The sequence below is a fragment of the Typopeltis vanoorti genome, chromosome 22 (assembly GCF_054136105.1).
Source record: "Typopeltis vanoorti isolate ZY-2024b chromosome 22, IOZ_Tvanoo_1.0, whole genome shotgun sequence".
NCBI classification, from domain to species: Eukaryota; Metazoa; Arthropoda; class Arachnida; order Uropygi; family Thelyphonidae; genus Typopeltis; species Typopeltis vanoorti.
In genome coordinates, this window is record NC_143570.1 from 40093590 (window position 1) to 40110748 (window position 17159).

Here is a 17159-nt window from a genome sequence, read left to right on the forward strand (position 1 = left end):
TGTTGACTTTACTTAGGCATCGAGCCCCAGTTAGTTCATTCCTTTGCTTACTAAGATTTATTTTATTTTTTACTGTGTTATTGTACTTCTACTGAAGACAGTACGTTTGTACCAGGCTGTGTATGTTTAACTTGTTATTAATGGATTGTGGACGTGTTCAAGCTAAACTGCAAACCATTATTAATGGTTTGCAGTTTAGCTTGAACACACAAACACAGGAGTAGTCGGAAGGAATACACATAACTTCAAATCGTTTTGAGTTTAAAAAAAAAAAAAAAATTCATACGATGATGTGTTCGATATCGAACAAAAAGAGACTATGGCTTTTTTTTTTCCTTTTTTTTTTTTTTTTTTTTTTTAATAATAGCACTTTTCATTGGTAATATTTTTTTTAACTGGGTTTAGTGTTTTATTTTCAAATTTGCAATTTGTTTAAGATAGGTTCTTAAAAATAGTAGTTCAAAGAGTTCAAAAGCCATTCATCGAAACGCATTTCGCCGAAAAATCGAAAATTCACTGAAACACCGAATCACTGAAATCACGCAATTTACCGAAGAATTAATAGAAATGAAATTTAATCAAAATAGAGGCCATAAGTCTTTTCAGCACGAATATCTTCGCAACTGCTTCAACTCGTTCGTATTATTGCACCCCATTCTTTTCTAGAAGCAAAGGCACTTATTTTGCGACAATTAACAACTCCCCTCAATACATGCATGTTTTGTGCTCGCATGAAAAAAAAAAAAAAAACTAACCGAAAGAAAGGTAAAACGTAGTTGAGGGTTGCAATGCGTAGTCAGATTCCCGCGTTGCTGGTAATTGAAACTTTCTAGGATTATTCAGTATTAATAATTTTGTTGGCTAGAAGTGCGCATGCAAAGATATGTAATTACTTACCAGACAGTGAGATTAAAAATGCTCAGTTGCAATAGTTTATTTACTTAACACTTTACTCACAGACGTATAGAAGTTTGTAGCCTCTTTTGTGGAGTTCATATGTTTATTATGAAACTAAGTTGATATGGGCAGCACTTCTAAAGATAACACAATACCTTATCTGTTCTTGGGAGATAACAGTGAAGTACAGATATTTCAAACTGATAATAGAGCATTTTCCTCAGGAGGGAAAATCGAATAGTTAAGGAATGCCATTTCTGCCCAGTTACACCAAGAGATATCATCCACTCAGGACTACAAATAAGCTTGATTAAAAGCTGCGAGATTGACCTTCTAAATTTTATTTATTTATTTTTTAATTTTAAAGATAAAAGCTGAGATGATTCTGAAGGAATTCAGATTCTTATCTGACCAGCTCTCTTTTTTGTCATGCAAAAAAGTTCTCTTTTTTGCATGACGAGAGTAAATGTTTCATAAAAATAACACAAGCTAAGATTGGTAAGGGTTATGATTAACAGTTATCATTGAGATTTTCCAGTTATGCTTCCCCCCCTACCTTTTCTACAAGGGTATTCATTCCACTTTTTACTAATTCATATAGACAATTTTCTTCCAAATTAATCTTTCAGGACTCCAGCGTAGTCAGATCATATATTTAGGTCTTCTGACTGCATCAATCCGTCCACATCTTGAGCTTATTTTGAATCTTTTCCTTTCCATCATGGGTAATCTTTCTCATCAGATTCTATATAAATGACATACCACCTGAGATTACTTTTATTAACACCCTGCTGAATGCAAATAAAAATGAAGATATCAGGAAGTTCCTTCCTGATATTTTCTTTTTATTCCTTCTTTTCTTTATTCTTTTTATTCCCACATTTAATTTGCTATCTTCACTAAAAATTGTGCCCAAAAAGGTGAAGTATTTTACTTCTACAGATTTCACAGGTTTCTCCATTCAGGATGCAGATGATGTTTCTGAAATTCCTACTTAATATCATAGTTTTTTTTTTAATTGCCAATTTTGTTTAAAGCATTTATTCAATTTATTTGAGAAGACCTGCAGACTCGATTTATTTAAGAATATGACATCTACGAAAAGAATATGAATATAACATCATGTACATAAAATAGTTGATATTAACATTTTCAAATTTGATATCGAGCCAAATGTCACTTTCTTTCCTAATGCGATATGTATAGATGGTTAATAATGGAGATGGTGTTCACCCTTGTCTCGCACCTGATTTTCATCACATCTTTGCGTGCCTCCTAGTTCTGATCGATTTAGAGCTCCCGTATTAAATATGTGTTGCTTGATATCCTGTCCTGTTTACACCATTATGTGTTTTGAACATTTTTTCATGGCACATTGCCATATGCCTTTCCTAGATCTACTACTTACCGTATTTTTCGGACCATAAGACGCACCTTTTTACATTAGAAAAATCGACTGAAAATTGGGGTGCGTCTTATGGTCCGAAGGTAACATTAAAATGCGAATCTTTACACTGTACCGAAGCTGTTAGCGAAGTTCAATTACTGGCGCAATATGTTAATAAAATTAGTAAGTACGCCATTGAAGGCCGGTATCTAAGTTATCTCGCTGCATGTGGGTGAATCACCGATTTAGAACGTCAATAGTCATTAGTGTGTAAACGTGTGCGCTTTTGTACGGTTCATTTGAATTATTTTTTATGTCGTTAAAATTTTTATCTTAAAATTAGAAAAAAATTAGTGTAAAACAAAAAAAAAAAGACTTTCATATAACGTGAGTTATAAATTAAATGTGATAAATTATGCAAAACAATATGGAAACAGAGCAACAGAAAGACAATTTGGTCCACCACCAACAGAAAAAATGGTTCGTGAGTGGAGAAAACAAGAGGAACAATTAAAACTGCTATGTAACCACAAGAAAACATTCCGTTCGCACCTAGAAAAATGGCCAGAATTAGAAGTACAAATGAAACATGGGAATATCTGTTTCTACGAAAATGATAATTATTGAAGTGAAACGATGGGCAACTGCTAATGGAATTTTAGATTTTACCGTCTTGGTGCTTTAGATTTATGAAAAGACACGAGTTATTTATGCATGCGTACAAAAACCACTCTATCCCAAAAAATGCCCGCTGACTATGAAGCTAAAATTATAGAATTCCATAGATTTGTCATATCAGCGAGAAGAAAATTTAACTTTGAGCTTAATCAAATTGCGAACATGGATGAAGTGCCTCTAACTTTTGATGTTTCTTCAAATCGGACAGTAGTTTCAAAAGGCACCAAATCAATAGTGATCAAAACAACATGTCACGAAAAAAACTCGCTACACTGTAGTTTTAGCTTGTTGCGCGGACGGAACAAAAATACCCCCCCCATGTTAATCTTCAAGAGAAAAACGTTACCGAGAGATGAAATTCCTCCTGGCATTATTATCTACGTTCAAGATGAAGGCTGGAATGAACGAAACAGGAATGAAATTATGGATACAAAAGATATGGGCAAAACGTCCAGGTGCGTTTGTTTAAAAAGCCTGCGATATTAGTGTGGGATCAATTCAGAGCGCATAAAACAGAATCAACCAAGAAGCTTCTAAAAGAAATGAATACAGAATTAGCTGTCATTCCTGGAGGCCTTACAGTCAATTACAACCCTTGGATCGATCTATTAATAAATCATTCAAACGTTTTTTTGCGGGGAGAGTGGAACAAATCGATGGCAAAGCCAAATCACGATGTTACAGCAACAGGATGTATGAAACGGCCAACAATTACAGAACTTTGTACCTGGGTGAAAAATTCATGGGAAGCTGTGAAAGAAGATACGATTATAAAGTCATTTAAGAAATGCGGGATAAGTAATGCGATGGATGGTACCGTAGATGACGCAGTTTTTGAAGGGAGTGACAACAATAGTTCAGACGAAAGTAATACAAACGGGGACATTAACGAGACGAGTGATAGTACCGAGAGTGAAGATGAACTGAATATTGCTAATACGAATGATTGTAACAATAAATAAAAATTAAGTAAGAATTTGTAAATATCTTTATATAATAAAATATTTTATTTCTAAAAATCGTCTCATAAATTTGGGGTGCATCTTATCGTCCGAAAAATACGGTAAATACAGATACTTGCAGTATTCCCATGATTTCTCAACCATTTGTCTTAAAGTGAAATCTGATCTCTGATCTTAAGTATTTTTCAGATATGCCCGCAATAATCTTATCTGGAAAACTCCGTAGAGAAATTCCTCTAATTCTTTTTTATAGACCGAACTATGAGAGCTCTGGTCCAATCATCCAGAATTCGACCTTCTGACCAGATCATTTGAATTATGTAGCCACTTTTATCCTTCGCTATGTGAACATTTCTATCATCTACTTCAGCTACCTTTCTAAATTTCAGTGGCTTTTACTGCCTCAGGTATAAAATATGTATTGATATGTACTCCGATTGCATTCCTCTTGAATATTTTCTACCGCTGTCCTGGCACCAAAGATCAGATCCTTTGCCTTAGCGAGATCAAATTAGACTACTCTAAAGCTTTCGACTCTGTTGAGCATGTGAAACTGTGGGAAGTAATGAAAAGAATGAATTTTTCTCAACACACTATCAGGTTGATAGCCAACTTGTATAATCAAGAAGCTCGGTAAGAACACGAATGTTCTTACAACGGTAAGAGCAGGTGGTGGATTGACTGACTGGCTTCAAGTTGGAAAAGGAGTTAGGCAAGGATGTTTACTTTCTCCTCACTTGTTTAGTATATTTGCAGAGGACATCATGTGTGAAGCATTGGATGAACTCAGGACAGGAATTAGGATAGGAGGTAGATTGATTAGTAATCTGAGGTATTATACTGATGATACAATACTCCTTTGTAATGACATGGAAGAACTGGGACAAATTCTTGACATAATTAACAAGATCAGTAATAACAGAGGACTTCAACTAAATCCTAGCAAAGATTATGGTTCTCAAAGGAAATACAAACAGAGAAGCTCTTGAGAAACAAGTGTACCTTAATGGAGAAAGAATTGAGGAAGTCAGCAAGTTTGAGTACCTGGGCTCCATTATTAATGTGAAGAATTACATTAATAATGTAGTTCAGAAGACGTCAGAAAAAGGTTAGGAATGGCTAAAACAACAGTCAGAGACCTGTCTAAAATCTGGAAGGATGGATCTATCTCCATGGGAACAAAGTTGAGGATTTTGGATGCAGTTGTTTTTCCGACAGCGACTTATGGATGCGAGACTTGGAACCTAAAGAAGTCAGATAAGAAACGAATATCTGCTTTTGAGATATGATGTTACAGAAGGCTGTTGAGGATATCATGTACTTGAAAGGCTTACAAATGAATTGGGTGTTAGAAAAGATCAGTAGAAATTTAAGGCTCCTTAAGGATATTGACAGAAGAAAGTTAAAATATTTTGGACACACAGAAAGGATTGAGGGGGGACTTCTCAGAACAGCAATAGAAGGTAAAGTTCTTGGCAAAAGAGGCAGGGGTAGACCATCAATGAGATGGATGGATGGCGTGTGTGGAGTGACTGATCATCAGAGAGTTAGACCGCCAGAGAAGCAAACAACAGGACTGCATGTGCGAGGCCTGGTGTGGCACATCACCGAGCGGAGTGACCATACGGCATCTGTAGATGCCCAGTGAACATAGTAGTAGTCCTGGTGCAAATTTCTTATTTAACAATCCTTTAATTAATCCATATATCTAGAATATCTTTATCTTCAGTTTTTGCCGCCTTTATTTCTCTCTGATGCCTTTTGCAGTATACTTTTCTCCATTTTTTTTTTTCCATGAAAGATTGTAAATCTGTGGTATGTTAGTATCGTGGGTAGGCTAAGGAATTTTTTCTATTTTTTTATTAATTTTATATTATTTATTTTTCATGCGCCTAAAACCCGGCTTTGCTTTCTAGAGACCAAACATGAAACTTTTTACAAGCGACTTCAGGCCTCCATTAAGTGGGCTGGTTGTCTCACACCGAACAATGAAATTCATCGTGAAGTTTGTTCAATAGCTTCCAGGACATTTTTACACCTTTGTGATGCTTATCTTCTATATTCTTTCCAGTCTTCCTATGGCATTTATTTTATCTATTTTTTGCACATTGCCTCGTGTTTTGGGTTTTTTTTATACTCTAAAAAAGCACACACTGTGACTGACTTGCTAGGAACTTTCTATAATCTTTTTTATTTATTTCATTTCATTGTTTTCAAACTCTCATTTTTTTCTTGTATGATGATTGACATATTTGAGTCGACAGTTCACCTCTAAAACTGCTGACCTTTGATTCTTATGAAAACGTTTGCATATTTTTTCTTTTCTATGATATTCCATTTCATCGTGCTCAAAACTAAATGATCACTTCCTATTTCAGATTCCCTGTACACTCTTGTGTCATGAACCAATGAAGATATCGCTGTCAGCAGTAACATAGTCGGTGAGAAATTACTTTCTGTATCTTCCCTTCATGCGAAGTTTTGAACATATTAGGATTGACTATCAGGTCTTGAACAGAAATGCAACGCGTGCTTTGTCACCCTATTTCAGCTCTTTTCTCTAAATTTTCCCTACTCCAATATTAATTTCTTACTGCGCTGTTCAGATCTCCAAGAAGCACTACCATTTCCATTTTTTTTTTTTGTCAGCTGCATTTTCTAATGACTCGAAAAATTTCTTACCTTGAAAAGGCACAGATAAGTCTTATTGTCTCCATCACTCTGCTTGATAGTGCCTGCAATTCAAGAAGACATGCGAATTACAGAATAATATTATAAAATAGAACAAAATAGTTATTGAAATCCTCGATAGCCACCTAATTATTCGTGTCTGCATCTTTGGCAATATTACATAATTTTAATTAAAACATTAAAAAATATTGGGTTTTCGTAGAATTGCTATCTCGGTGAATTTCATCGACCCTTAAATGTCTTCAGTTACTCAGTACAGCCTTTCCGTCAGTCAAGGGCAAGTATAGCTCGCGATCTTGAAATGAACTAAATTTTTGCTTACTGTAACTGGCTGTTTGCGTTTAATGTTTTCTCGCAAAAAGTGGTTTGTACAAAGGTGTGCTGTAAAGCTGTGATAATCACAGTGAAGGAATTGAGATATTTATCAGAACTTTCCAGGTCCCTCCCCCCTCGTATGTTTAATTTGGTACGACTTCCATATTTTCTAATGCTGTGAATATACCGAAAGTTTGTGTTTATAGATAGTTTGTGCAATGGAAATAATATTCGTATTGTTGCCGAATACTAGCAACATTTATCCATATTGAATTCCGGATTTCAGTGTGGTACATTTCATATCATACGTGTAGCTGAATAAGACGCAGCTGAACAAGAAAATTGCGACGTTACAGCGGAGTCTCCTCCTGCAAAAAAAACTAATTGCCATTGATCTTAGATGTAGCTACGAGCTACACTATTTTTTCCGATGTAGTGAACGTTTCCTTGGAGAGCGGTCGTGGTAGTATCGCGAATCGGCTACTTCCCAGGTCTCGTGACATATCTCCTTAGATATACCCTCTAAGGCAGAGATTCTCAACCTATGGTACGCGTACCGCTGGTGGTACGTGAGCCACACTGCCTTACTGGTACATCTAATATATTGAATTAAATATAGTGGTACGCCGCTGGAAAAGATTGAGAACCCCTGCTCTAGGGCATCGTTTCTCAAATTGTGGTACGTGTACCACTAATGGTACATTACGTTATTTTTGGTGGTACAATTTTTATACAAAATATTTAAATAAATGTTCAGAAAAATGTATTTTAATATTGTAACGAGTAGACTGTTCCAAGAATTTAGCCTGGCGAATCGAATAAAACGAACAAATAGATTTTATTGCAGTTGTATGCTAATTTTCGGATGCGAAGTCTCATTAGCGTGTCATAAGGGTTTTCATATTTAATATTTATTTTGAAACAGTATTTTTGTATGTAAAAAAAATTATAATAAACAAAATACATGTAACAATGAAAAACAAAAGCAATAGATTGTTGCAAGTTTAAGAGTAATATATTATTTTACGTGAAAATGTATTTTATTAAGATAATTATGTGATATTCCGTTAAAAAATAAAGGAAAGTTATTATTTAACATAAATGATATTAAAAATAAATAGTATGTTTATATTCGTATGAATGTGGAGTGGCGTTTTTGATTTATGCTGACACCGCTGTTAAGACACTACCGAGATGGGATGTTCTTGCGAACGCCCGGGAATGTGCTTTATTTTGTTTATGAGATCACTAGCAAAGTATACAGAATATAATAACAGTAGCGTCACTCTATTTGACATTATATGGTGGTACATATATTTTTTGATTCTTATTTATGTGGTACAAAATTTAAAAAGTTTGAGAACCCCTGCTCTAGGGCATATGTAGGTTGTGTATCAGAAAATTGCTCAGTCGGTAGCATTTGGGTACTCTAGCTGTTTGTGTAAAAATAGCCTAAAGCAACTAGCGCTCCACTGGATCCGTCTAATTCCTTAAATTTAAGTACTCATCCCTCTGCAGCCGTTAAACGGATTAAGCATAACATTGAATCCATAAAGCTTCGGGTATCAAAACGACTTCATTGTTGTGAATAATAACGACCATTAGGGAAAACACTTAGTGAAATAACTAGGGCACTTCTGCTTACTGTTATCCAGTTCTATTAAAACTCGGTAATCTGTGATGTTGCGTGAGATAAAATATCATCATCATCAAATTCCTGCCATGTACCCTCAAGGGGTGTACAGGATATGACAGTACTACATGAAAAAATTACATCATTACTAACTTCCTATCTACAATTTTCCTCCAAATCAGTCTGTTACTTGTCAAGACTCCAACATTATCAGATCATATATTTCTGTCGTCTAAGACACTTTGCACCGTATCAATCCACCTATATCTTGGTCTTCCTCTGGGTCGTTTTCCTGCCAACCTGGCAGAGAACACTTGTTTTGCTAATCTTTCCTCTCCCATTCTATTTAAGTGACCATTCCATCTGAGATTAGCTCTGCTAACGCATTCCTGGATGCTGACAATGTCAAGTTCTTTCCTAATATCCTCATTTTTAATATGATATTGCCATTGATGCCATCTGTTCACGCCTCTAATCTTTCTCAGGACTCTCATATCTGCGGTCTCTAGTCTTTGGTCAAGTGTTTTACTTCTGACCCAGCTCTCAGATCCATAAGTTAAAATTGGTTTGAACACAGTCTTGTATACAGCTAATTTAGTGTTCCGACTAATTTCTTTCTTATTCCATATGAATTTATTCAATTGACTTCCCACGATACCAGCTTTGCTGATTCTGTTGTCTATTTCTATATTTAGTTTACCATCTTCAGTAAAAATTGTGCCTAAGTAGCTGAAATGTTTTACTTGTTCCACAGGTTTTCCATTCACAACACAGTTGACATTTTCAATGATTCTGCCTATTTTCATTGTCTTTGTCTTTTTATTGCTGACCTTCATACCATATCTATTACAACAGCTATTCAATTTAGTCAGAGAATCTTGCAGACTTGTAGCGGATTTATTTAGAAGTATAACATCATCCGCATAAAGCAAAGAGCTGACATTAACATCTCCAATTTTGATATCAGGTTTAATACCACATTCCTTCATAATGTGATCCATATAGATAATGAATAACAGAGGGGGTAACGTACATCCTTGTCTCACACCAGATTTAACATTAAACCATCTTCCTGTACTTCCTTCAATTCTAACTGCAGACTCACAACTCAAATAAAGACTAAGTATTGCTTGATATAATGCCCCATTGACACCATATAACTGCAGTGTATTGAATAGCTTCTCTCTTGGCACCTTGTCATATGCCTTTTCCAAATCAACAAAACTTAAATACAGATCTTTGTTATATTCCCATGCTTTCTCGACTATTTGTCGTAAAGTGAAGATCTGATCCTGACAGCCTCTATTTGGCCTCAATCCAGCTTGTTCTTCACCAAGCTTTTCTTCCACAATTCTTCTCAATCGTTTCTCAAGTATACTTGCATAGATCTTGCCAGGAACACTCAGTAGGGAAATACCTCTGTAATTCTCACATTCAGTTTCAGAGATAAAATATGAATATAAATGAGGGAGATAGATGTTCCTCAATAGAACTTTCTATCACATAGATATTTCGACTTTTTTTTATGACTTTCATCTACTGTAATAATGAACAGGATAAAATGTGGCCGTGTCCACACTGAAAAAGTATAGTGGGTATTTTCTGTCTTATATATCTTATGTTTTGTAATTGATTTTTTTATATCTTATGAGTGGAAAGCAGGTCTGAATAGAAAGGAATTTCATTTACTATTTCCTCCTAAAATCAGCACTTGGAGTGGTTTTACCATAGCAAAATTACAGAGAGAGAGAGAGAGCAGGAATATTTGTAACATAACTGTATGCTCTTTTAATTGAGACAAGGTAGCGATGATAAAATACAACAAAGGAATCACAAGATACATTCTTGTGATTCCTTTGTTGACCAAATTGGAGCATTAGTAATATTACCACAGCAAAACAGTGGTTGACAACACAAATGCCCCACTTTGGTCAACAAAGGAATTTTCAAAGTATTCTGTTGTATTTCTATGTATTCAGTCAATATATGTAAATTCAGTAAATTTTATCATCTAAGGACACAGCTTTCATAAATTTTTAGAATATTTATCTTGATATAGTTATATAACAATAACATTTCACGTAACTGTCACTTTAACATCTCTTTTGATTCGCGGCATGTGGCCGTGTTTGAAAACGAATGTTGGCCCTGGTTAAACAACACCTGAACTTGTCTTTATTGTCAGTGAGTACTGTTAATACACATGGTTAGAATTTTCACTTTGCGTTCAGCAGCCTTTGAATATCTCTAATTTATAACGTCATCTTTTAAAGTTAAAGAATTGCGGTCTGCTTGTGTCAACAAGTATTAAGCAACAGCGCGATGTAACTCAGATATTTCCCTTAATTTGAGCGTAAAAATGTTGATCATATTGTATCTTGAGTTTACCGTCAAGGTAAAAAGTAGGTAGGCTTATTGTAGTTTATCATTCACTTCTTGTAAACTCAGTGGATTGAAAAAAGAAAACTAACTTTAGGGATGCCAGTGATTTGGAGAAAACTGATTTTTTTTTTTTTGAAAAACAGACATAATATCTTACCCAAGCTTGGAGTCTGCCATAAGACTAGTATCTCACTTTATTTAGAGATTTCAACACCTCTACCATTAACAGTATCTTATGATGATGGTAGAGCAGGTACTGTAATATTGCACGATCCCTTACTATGTAAGGAAATTTAACAAAACATTCCTTTTTCTATTTGAGGCAACAAGGATCTTATGTGGAATCCTGAAGCCTACAGAAATCCAAATAACTCAAACCTTTGCCATTTTGCTTTGGGTCTGTTTCCCGCTACCTCTTCATAAAAAGTAAGCAGATTTTTCATTACTAATCACTGCTTAGTGCTCACAAAGCGAATCCTATCACGACCGTCCGTCCGACATGCGATTTCTAATTTTCTTATTGCTTCAAAGCAATAAGATATCACTGAGAAGATTCACTAGTGTATAATTATCCGCTTTGTAATGATTCGTTCGGTGAATTGGAATAACCATTGGCATAATTCCATTGAGAAGATACTATTCCCAGTCTCAGCGGTTCATTGAAAATAATCAGAAGTGGATTAATGAACGCTGGCATACAAATATTTACTACCAAGGATTTGTATAATTCCATCATCCATGAGTCCAACATTATTGCTGCTAAGGCATTTAAAATAATTTTATCCTCTTAAGTCATTTTCTCTTGTAACCAACCAGTCTTAACTATACACTTGCGAAATACTTATTAAATTCTTCTGCAACCACAGCTGAATCATTCAAAATTGTTCCAAGGAAATGGTTATGCTTGTTTTCGATTATTCTTTTCCCTTTGTAGCATGCTCGTAAACATTTCAGATGAATCTTATCATTCCTAATTAATTGCAAGTCAAATTTTGTTTCACTCTCTTTAACAATTTGGTTAATGCTAGTTGGTCACATCTGTCATACTTAACTGATTTTTCAGATGGATGCTCTCTCTCTCCATACCTTTTTTCTTATGTGTTTCTTTGATTATTCATTCAGATGACTCCACATTTGTGAAATCTACTTGTGTAATATTGGACATTATGCATAGTCAACGTTAGTCATTTTTTATAAAGTCAGTACGTTAAATCATGGCTTCTTATTTCGCCGTCCTAAGGTCAAACGAGTATTATCACATTTCTAGAAAGTTAACATCGTTAATTAATTTCTGTTAATGAATTGTAATCTGAAAACCTAGTTATTCCCTCTAGTTGGCTCATGTACATGTTAATTATCACATCTTCCAAAATTTTACTAATCGTTTTATCAGCTTTTCTTTTTATTAGCTCTTTTATTCTTCCAGTCAATATCTTCCATATTAAAGCCTGTTAGTGGTACTTTGCTTTTCCTCATCTCTTTAACTGGCTCATATTATCACTACTTTATCCGCCGCAATAACATGGTTCTAGATAAAGAACCTACATTAACGGAGATAATAATAATGAAGTTGGGTAATGGATCATACCATATTTTTTCGACTTGTTCCTTTTAATGCATAATATATTATATTCAAGTTAGCAAAGTTGCTATTGAAAATTGTGGAATCCCAGGGATAGAAAAATTTTAAATAGACGAGGTGAAGCTTAAATAACCTGCAGTTTTATCGTGTGTGTGTGTGAACTGAAAGGTTAATATCTAAGATACTCTGTAGAACAGTTATTGTTTTACACAAAAGCAAAGTTTTTTTTAATAATAATTACAGCACGGAAGTATTAATGAATTTTTGCATTAAAGAAAAAAAGAAAAGGAATTTATAAAAGCCAAAGAAAACCCATAAAGTCAAGGTGCGATAATTGTTCTGATACCACATTGAGTGAGATGGTAGGAAATCCACCAAACGTTTTACAGTTCCTTTCAGTGTGGAAATACGTTAAACCAGTATACTGTATTCGTAGGGATAGTTAGTTGCTTAAAGGATGTTCTTTCGTTAGTCGATCGGTCGCACAAATTTGAACAGCTGACGTTATCCGACCTGTCGATAGCCCAGAATGTTTACTTTTTCTCTTACCATTTCAGGAACAGTTTCGAGAGAAATTGAAAATGACGAGATGACTGTGAATGTACAAATATGACTTGATAGTTTACTTGAATACTTGCGCTCCTTCAATTAAAAACGATGCATGCATGAGTTGCATATGGCCAGCGTATTTTATCTAATAACTACTTTGTTCTTCTAACTAGTTCATCAGTTTTGTGAGAGGAAATGCCCTGCCACTGCTATATGAGATCGACTGATTCGCTTGAGAAATACTTGTCTGTAAGACTACATATTGAAATCCACAAACTTGTTGAATGCTAAAAATTATGTGAGATGTGTTCTTGAAACAAAACGTATCGATCGTTTTAATAAAGATAAAACCCCAGCGATTTATACTTTTTTTTGCACATGTTTTTTAATGTTTGATTCTCTGCGTGCGGGATCAGCACAGTTTGGCATCAGCATTTTCCAGCTTAAAAATTGTTCAAATAGCTGTGAAATGAATGATAATTCAAATAGTATGCGGATATCGTCAGTGTTTAAATAATTAGTAAAAAAAACTTTTCTATTGTGTTTTTCTCTTGCTGCATTTTAGTCTCGACTACAATCCTAATACTGTACATTCTTTCACTATACAGTACACGTAATCATATGCACATATCATCGTAAGACGCTAATTTTTCTTCGCTACTTCGGTAATTTTTAAAATTTATGATTCCATAATCGAATGTTTCGATCAAGTTAAAAAGCTTTTTTCATTCTCCTTGGTTGCTGTTCTCGGACTGGAAATTTATTCCTATTCTCTTTTGGAGACAGCTCATGCTTCAAAGCTAAGTCACAGCGTTAACAGGAAGTAAAATTCCAGTGCTGTATTTACATTAATGCCTGTTGGTCAGATTTTGCAGGATGACTGTATTTGCTTTTAGTGTGTACTTATAATTAATCTGAATAAGTTTTAAGTAATATAAGATTTAATTATGATAAATATATAAGGAATGTTGAAGCAGTACACTGTTGTCTAGCATTTTAAACTTGTACCTAAATAAGCGCCAACAACTACCATCCGCTATTGTGGAAGCCAAAATAGTTACTGTTGCATCCGTCGGCTTTCGATGGATGCAACAGTAAATATCAGTCATTTGTCATGTTACCTGACATTGTTATGTAAAATTGTTAGGTAATTCGGGATACCAAGCGTGACATTTTAAAAGCCATTTCACTTGCCTCCAATAAGTAGGTGGGGTTTTCACATCGGAAGACGAAAATCGTCTACACTTTAATGGTGTTGTATAAGAGAATAGTAAGCTAGCATAATTTATTGTAAACCGTCGGTTTGTGTGATTTGGTTACAAAATGTATCCCCATTTAGATGAAATTAAAACAATAATCCCAAATATGACATTCATCAAAAATAAAATCATAAAATTCATTCTAGACGGAATATTATGTGCATATAATCATCCCATATCAGGGCACTGATGCGCACAGAATTTTCTCTCTCGTATATGTGGAATATATGTCTACTCTATACTATAAAATGATAAGCTGAAATTGGAAACGGATGTAAGCTGTAACGTTTTTATGTGACGTTTTTGTGTAACATTTTCTACTCTATAATATAAAATGCTCTATAATATAAAATAAGCCTTTTTATGTAACGTTTTGTCAAGTTTTTTGAAACTCAGGGGGGTACCCTGAGTATCGAGTCATCGGAATTCAAGGAGAACCGGCCTACCAGTCCAGAACGCGGGGGCGGAGGCCCCCTAGTGTGTGTGTGTGTGTGTATATATATATATACAGTGTTTTTATGGTGTGCCGCCAAATTTTAATTTATAAAAATATTTTCGTCCAAATTATAGTGCATTTTCGCTAGCCTAATATTTATGGAACATTGGTTTATTTTGCTGCAAATGCTACCAAGACCAAATTTTGATCAGTACTTCAATTAGTGGAACATGAATTAAGAGTGTGTTTGTCGAATATCCTTCCATGAATAAAGATCATCTATGCCTCCAAGCAAGCTCACATTTCACATTGGTAGTACTTGCATAATAAAATCTCTCCCAATTTTTTCAATTATGTCTTGTCTTATTATAAAGCATCTAAAGTAAACATATACAATCTCTCATATGTTTTATAGAATTTGACGTTGTTAATTTATGCTCATAACAGTAATCGTTTCTTATAATCATGTATTTTTTTTACATCAAATGTTTATCTTTTGCTTAGTGTTTCTTTAAAAAAAACTTAATTGCATAAAAGGAAGAACGCAAGTTTTCGAACTCCTACACACGTTTGCTATTCCGAATTAGGTTTTATTGTATATTTTAATAATACATACTAGCTAGTGATCTGGATCCACAATTTTTTGTATTTATCAAGTGGCGTTAATGGGATCGTCTTTAAAATCAATAGGCCTGACAGCTACATACTTCCTCATTATAGATTTTTAAGGGTTGAGTGTTCTTGATTGTAATCGGTCCCAATTCTCACAGGTTCTTCGAGCATCCGTGTCCTATATGTTCCTAAGGTGACAGGTACGCGAACAAGTTTCTAGCAGAACTAATGTGTGCTTGCTCGTTCAGCATGTACGAGCAAGCTGCTATTTATAAACATTTCGTTTATAAGTGTTTTTCGTTCATGTATTTATTTATTTTTTTAAACTGGAATATCAGGTTTTGCGATTTGCTTGTTCAGAATTACCAAGCATATTGTGAGCCTTACCAAAATCACACGCAGTGTAATGGAAAAGAAGAAAAATAGGTAGACAAGGTGTTAGAATGTAATTTATGGATCCCGAAAAAAAAATTTTGGGGGAAAAAAAATCATTACAGGACGATACGGGCGAAGATTGCATTTATGATGAAATTTGATACTGACTAAGGGGGACAATATTTGCGTAAATTTCAGGAAAGCTGGGAGAGTAAACAGTACTGAAGGATGATTGTAAAATGTTCCTGGTATGTTATATATTGATTGCTACTGGTTTAATCATCACACACTCGATACATATTCGATTTCAAATAAGGTTTTCAAAACATATGTGGCGACGTAGTTTTTTCATCATGACAATTCGAACTGTGTTGCCATGCTGTTGAAAACTTGTGCCATTGCGTATCGGAACCAGATGTAATTTAATCGTCATCGGCATGTATTTATGTTTAGGCATTCTCTCCATCCTATGTACCTCAGCATTGCATCCATGAGTATAATATTGTTTCATTAATCCATCCAGTGGCGGCTCGTACATAAGCACTGCAGCACCCCCCCCCCCCCCCAAGGAAAAAATTAAATTTTGTTTGTGTTTATAAATAATAACAATGCTCACAACATTATATAAATGCAGTACAACATGTTAAAGGTTACAGCTTATGTTTTGACATTGATTGAATAATTAATAATTGGAATTGTTCGATTAACGCTTTAGATTACGAAACAAATGCACTGCGATCTAACGCAGTGTTCGAAATATCACATTCGGCCAATTGCAGCTAGACTCGCCGATATTCATTTGCGCTTATCATTGCACGTTACAAGTGATTCCGACACTGCTCGTTTGGGCAGTGTACCGTATGCTTGCGCGCGTTATTTCTGTGAGATACGAAACTTTTATTATAAAACTATTTTGTAAAAAAACTATTTTTTGTAAATCTTATTTTATTTTGTTAAAATAACATATAATTATTTATCTATTATAGATACAAGGCTGAATTATGACGAGTGTCACTGTTGAAAATATGAAAATAATTATATTATTTCAATTATCGTTACACGAAACAAATGTACTGCGATCTAACGAATCCATCACCTTTTTTTGAGACACGTTTTGCTGTTCATATTCTGTTTCATCGATTTGAGGCGATGTTTTTTGTGTTGGGGGATGGGGTGCTCGTCGATTTATCTGCATTATATAGTACTATTATATTAATTCAAGATTATTTTGACATATTTTAGTTGCTACCTAACAGTGGCACAAGTGTACTTGATTTCTCTGCATAGCGATCAAGTACACAAAAAATTTTACTAGCCTTTACTCTTGAAATAACGTGCAATTACAAAATACTGCATACCCGGCAGAATTCCTAGTATAATACAGAAAACATTATTGGTTTA

General features: G+C 34.6%; 1 protein-coding gene across 4 annotated transcripts in view; it reads left to right on the forward strand.

Moving 5' to 3' along the window:
• Positions 1–17159, forward strand: part of LOC150094343 (beta-1,4-N-acetylgalactosaminyltransferase bre-4-like) — a 237807-nt gene that overhangs the window by 54691 nt on the left and 165957 nt on the right. Inside the window, exon 2 of one of the 4 annotated variants that reach the window (XM_090411758.1) lies at positions 6303–6365. The exons of the other annotated variants lie outside the window; for them this stretch is intronic. The gene's annotated coding sequence lies outside the window, so the exon portion shown is untranslated. The remainder of the gene's footprint in view (positions 1–6302; positions 6366–17159) is intronic. 4 annotated transcript variants of the gene reach the window in all.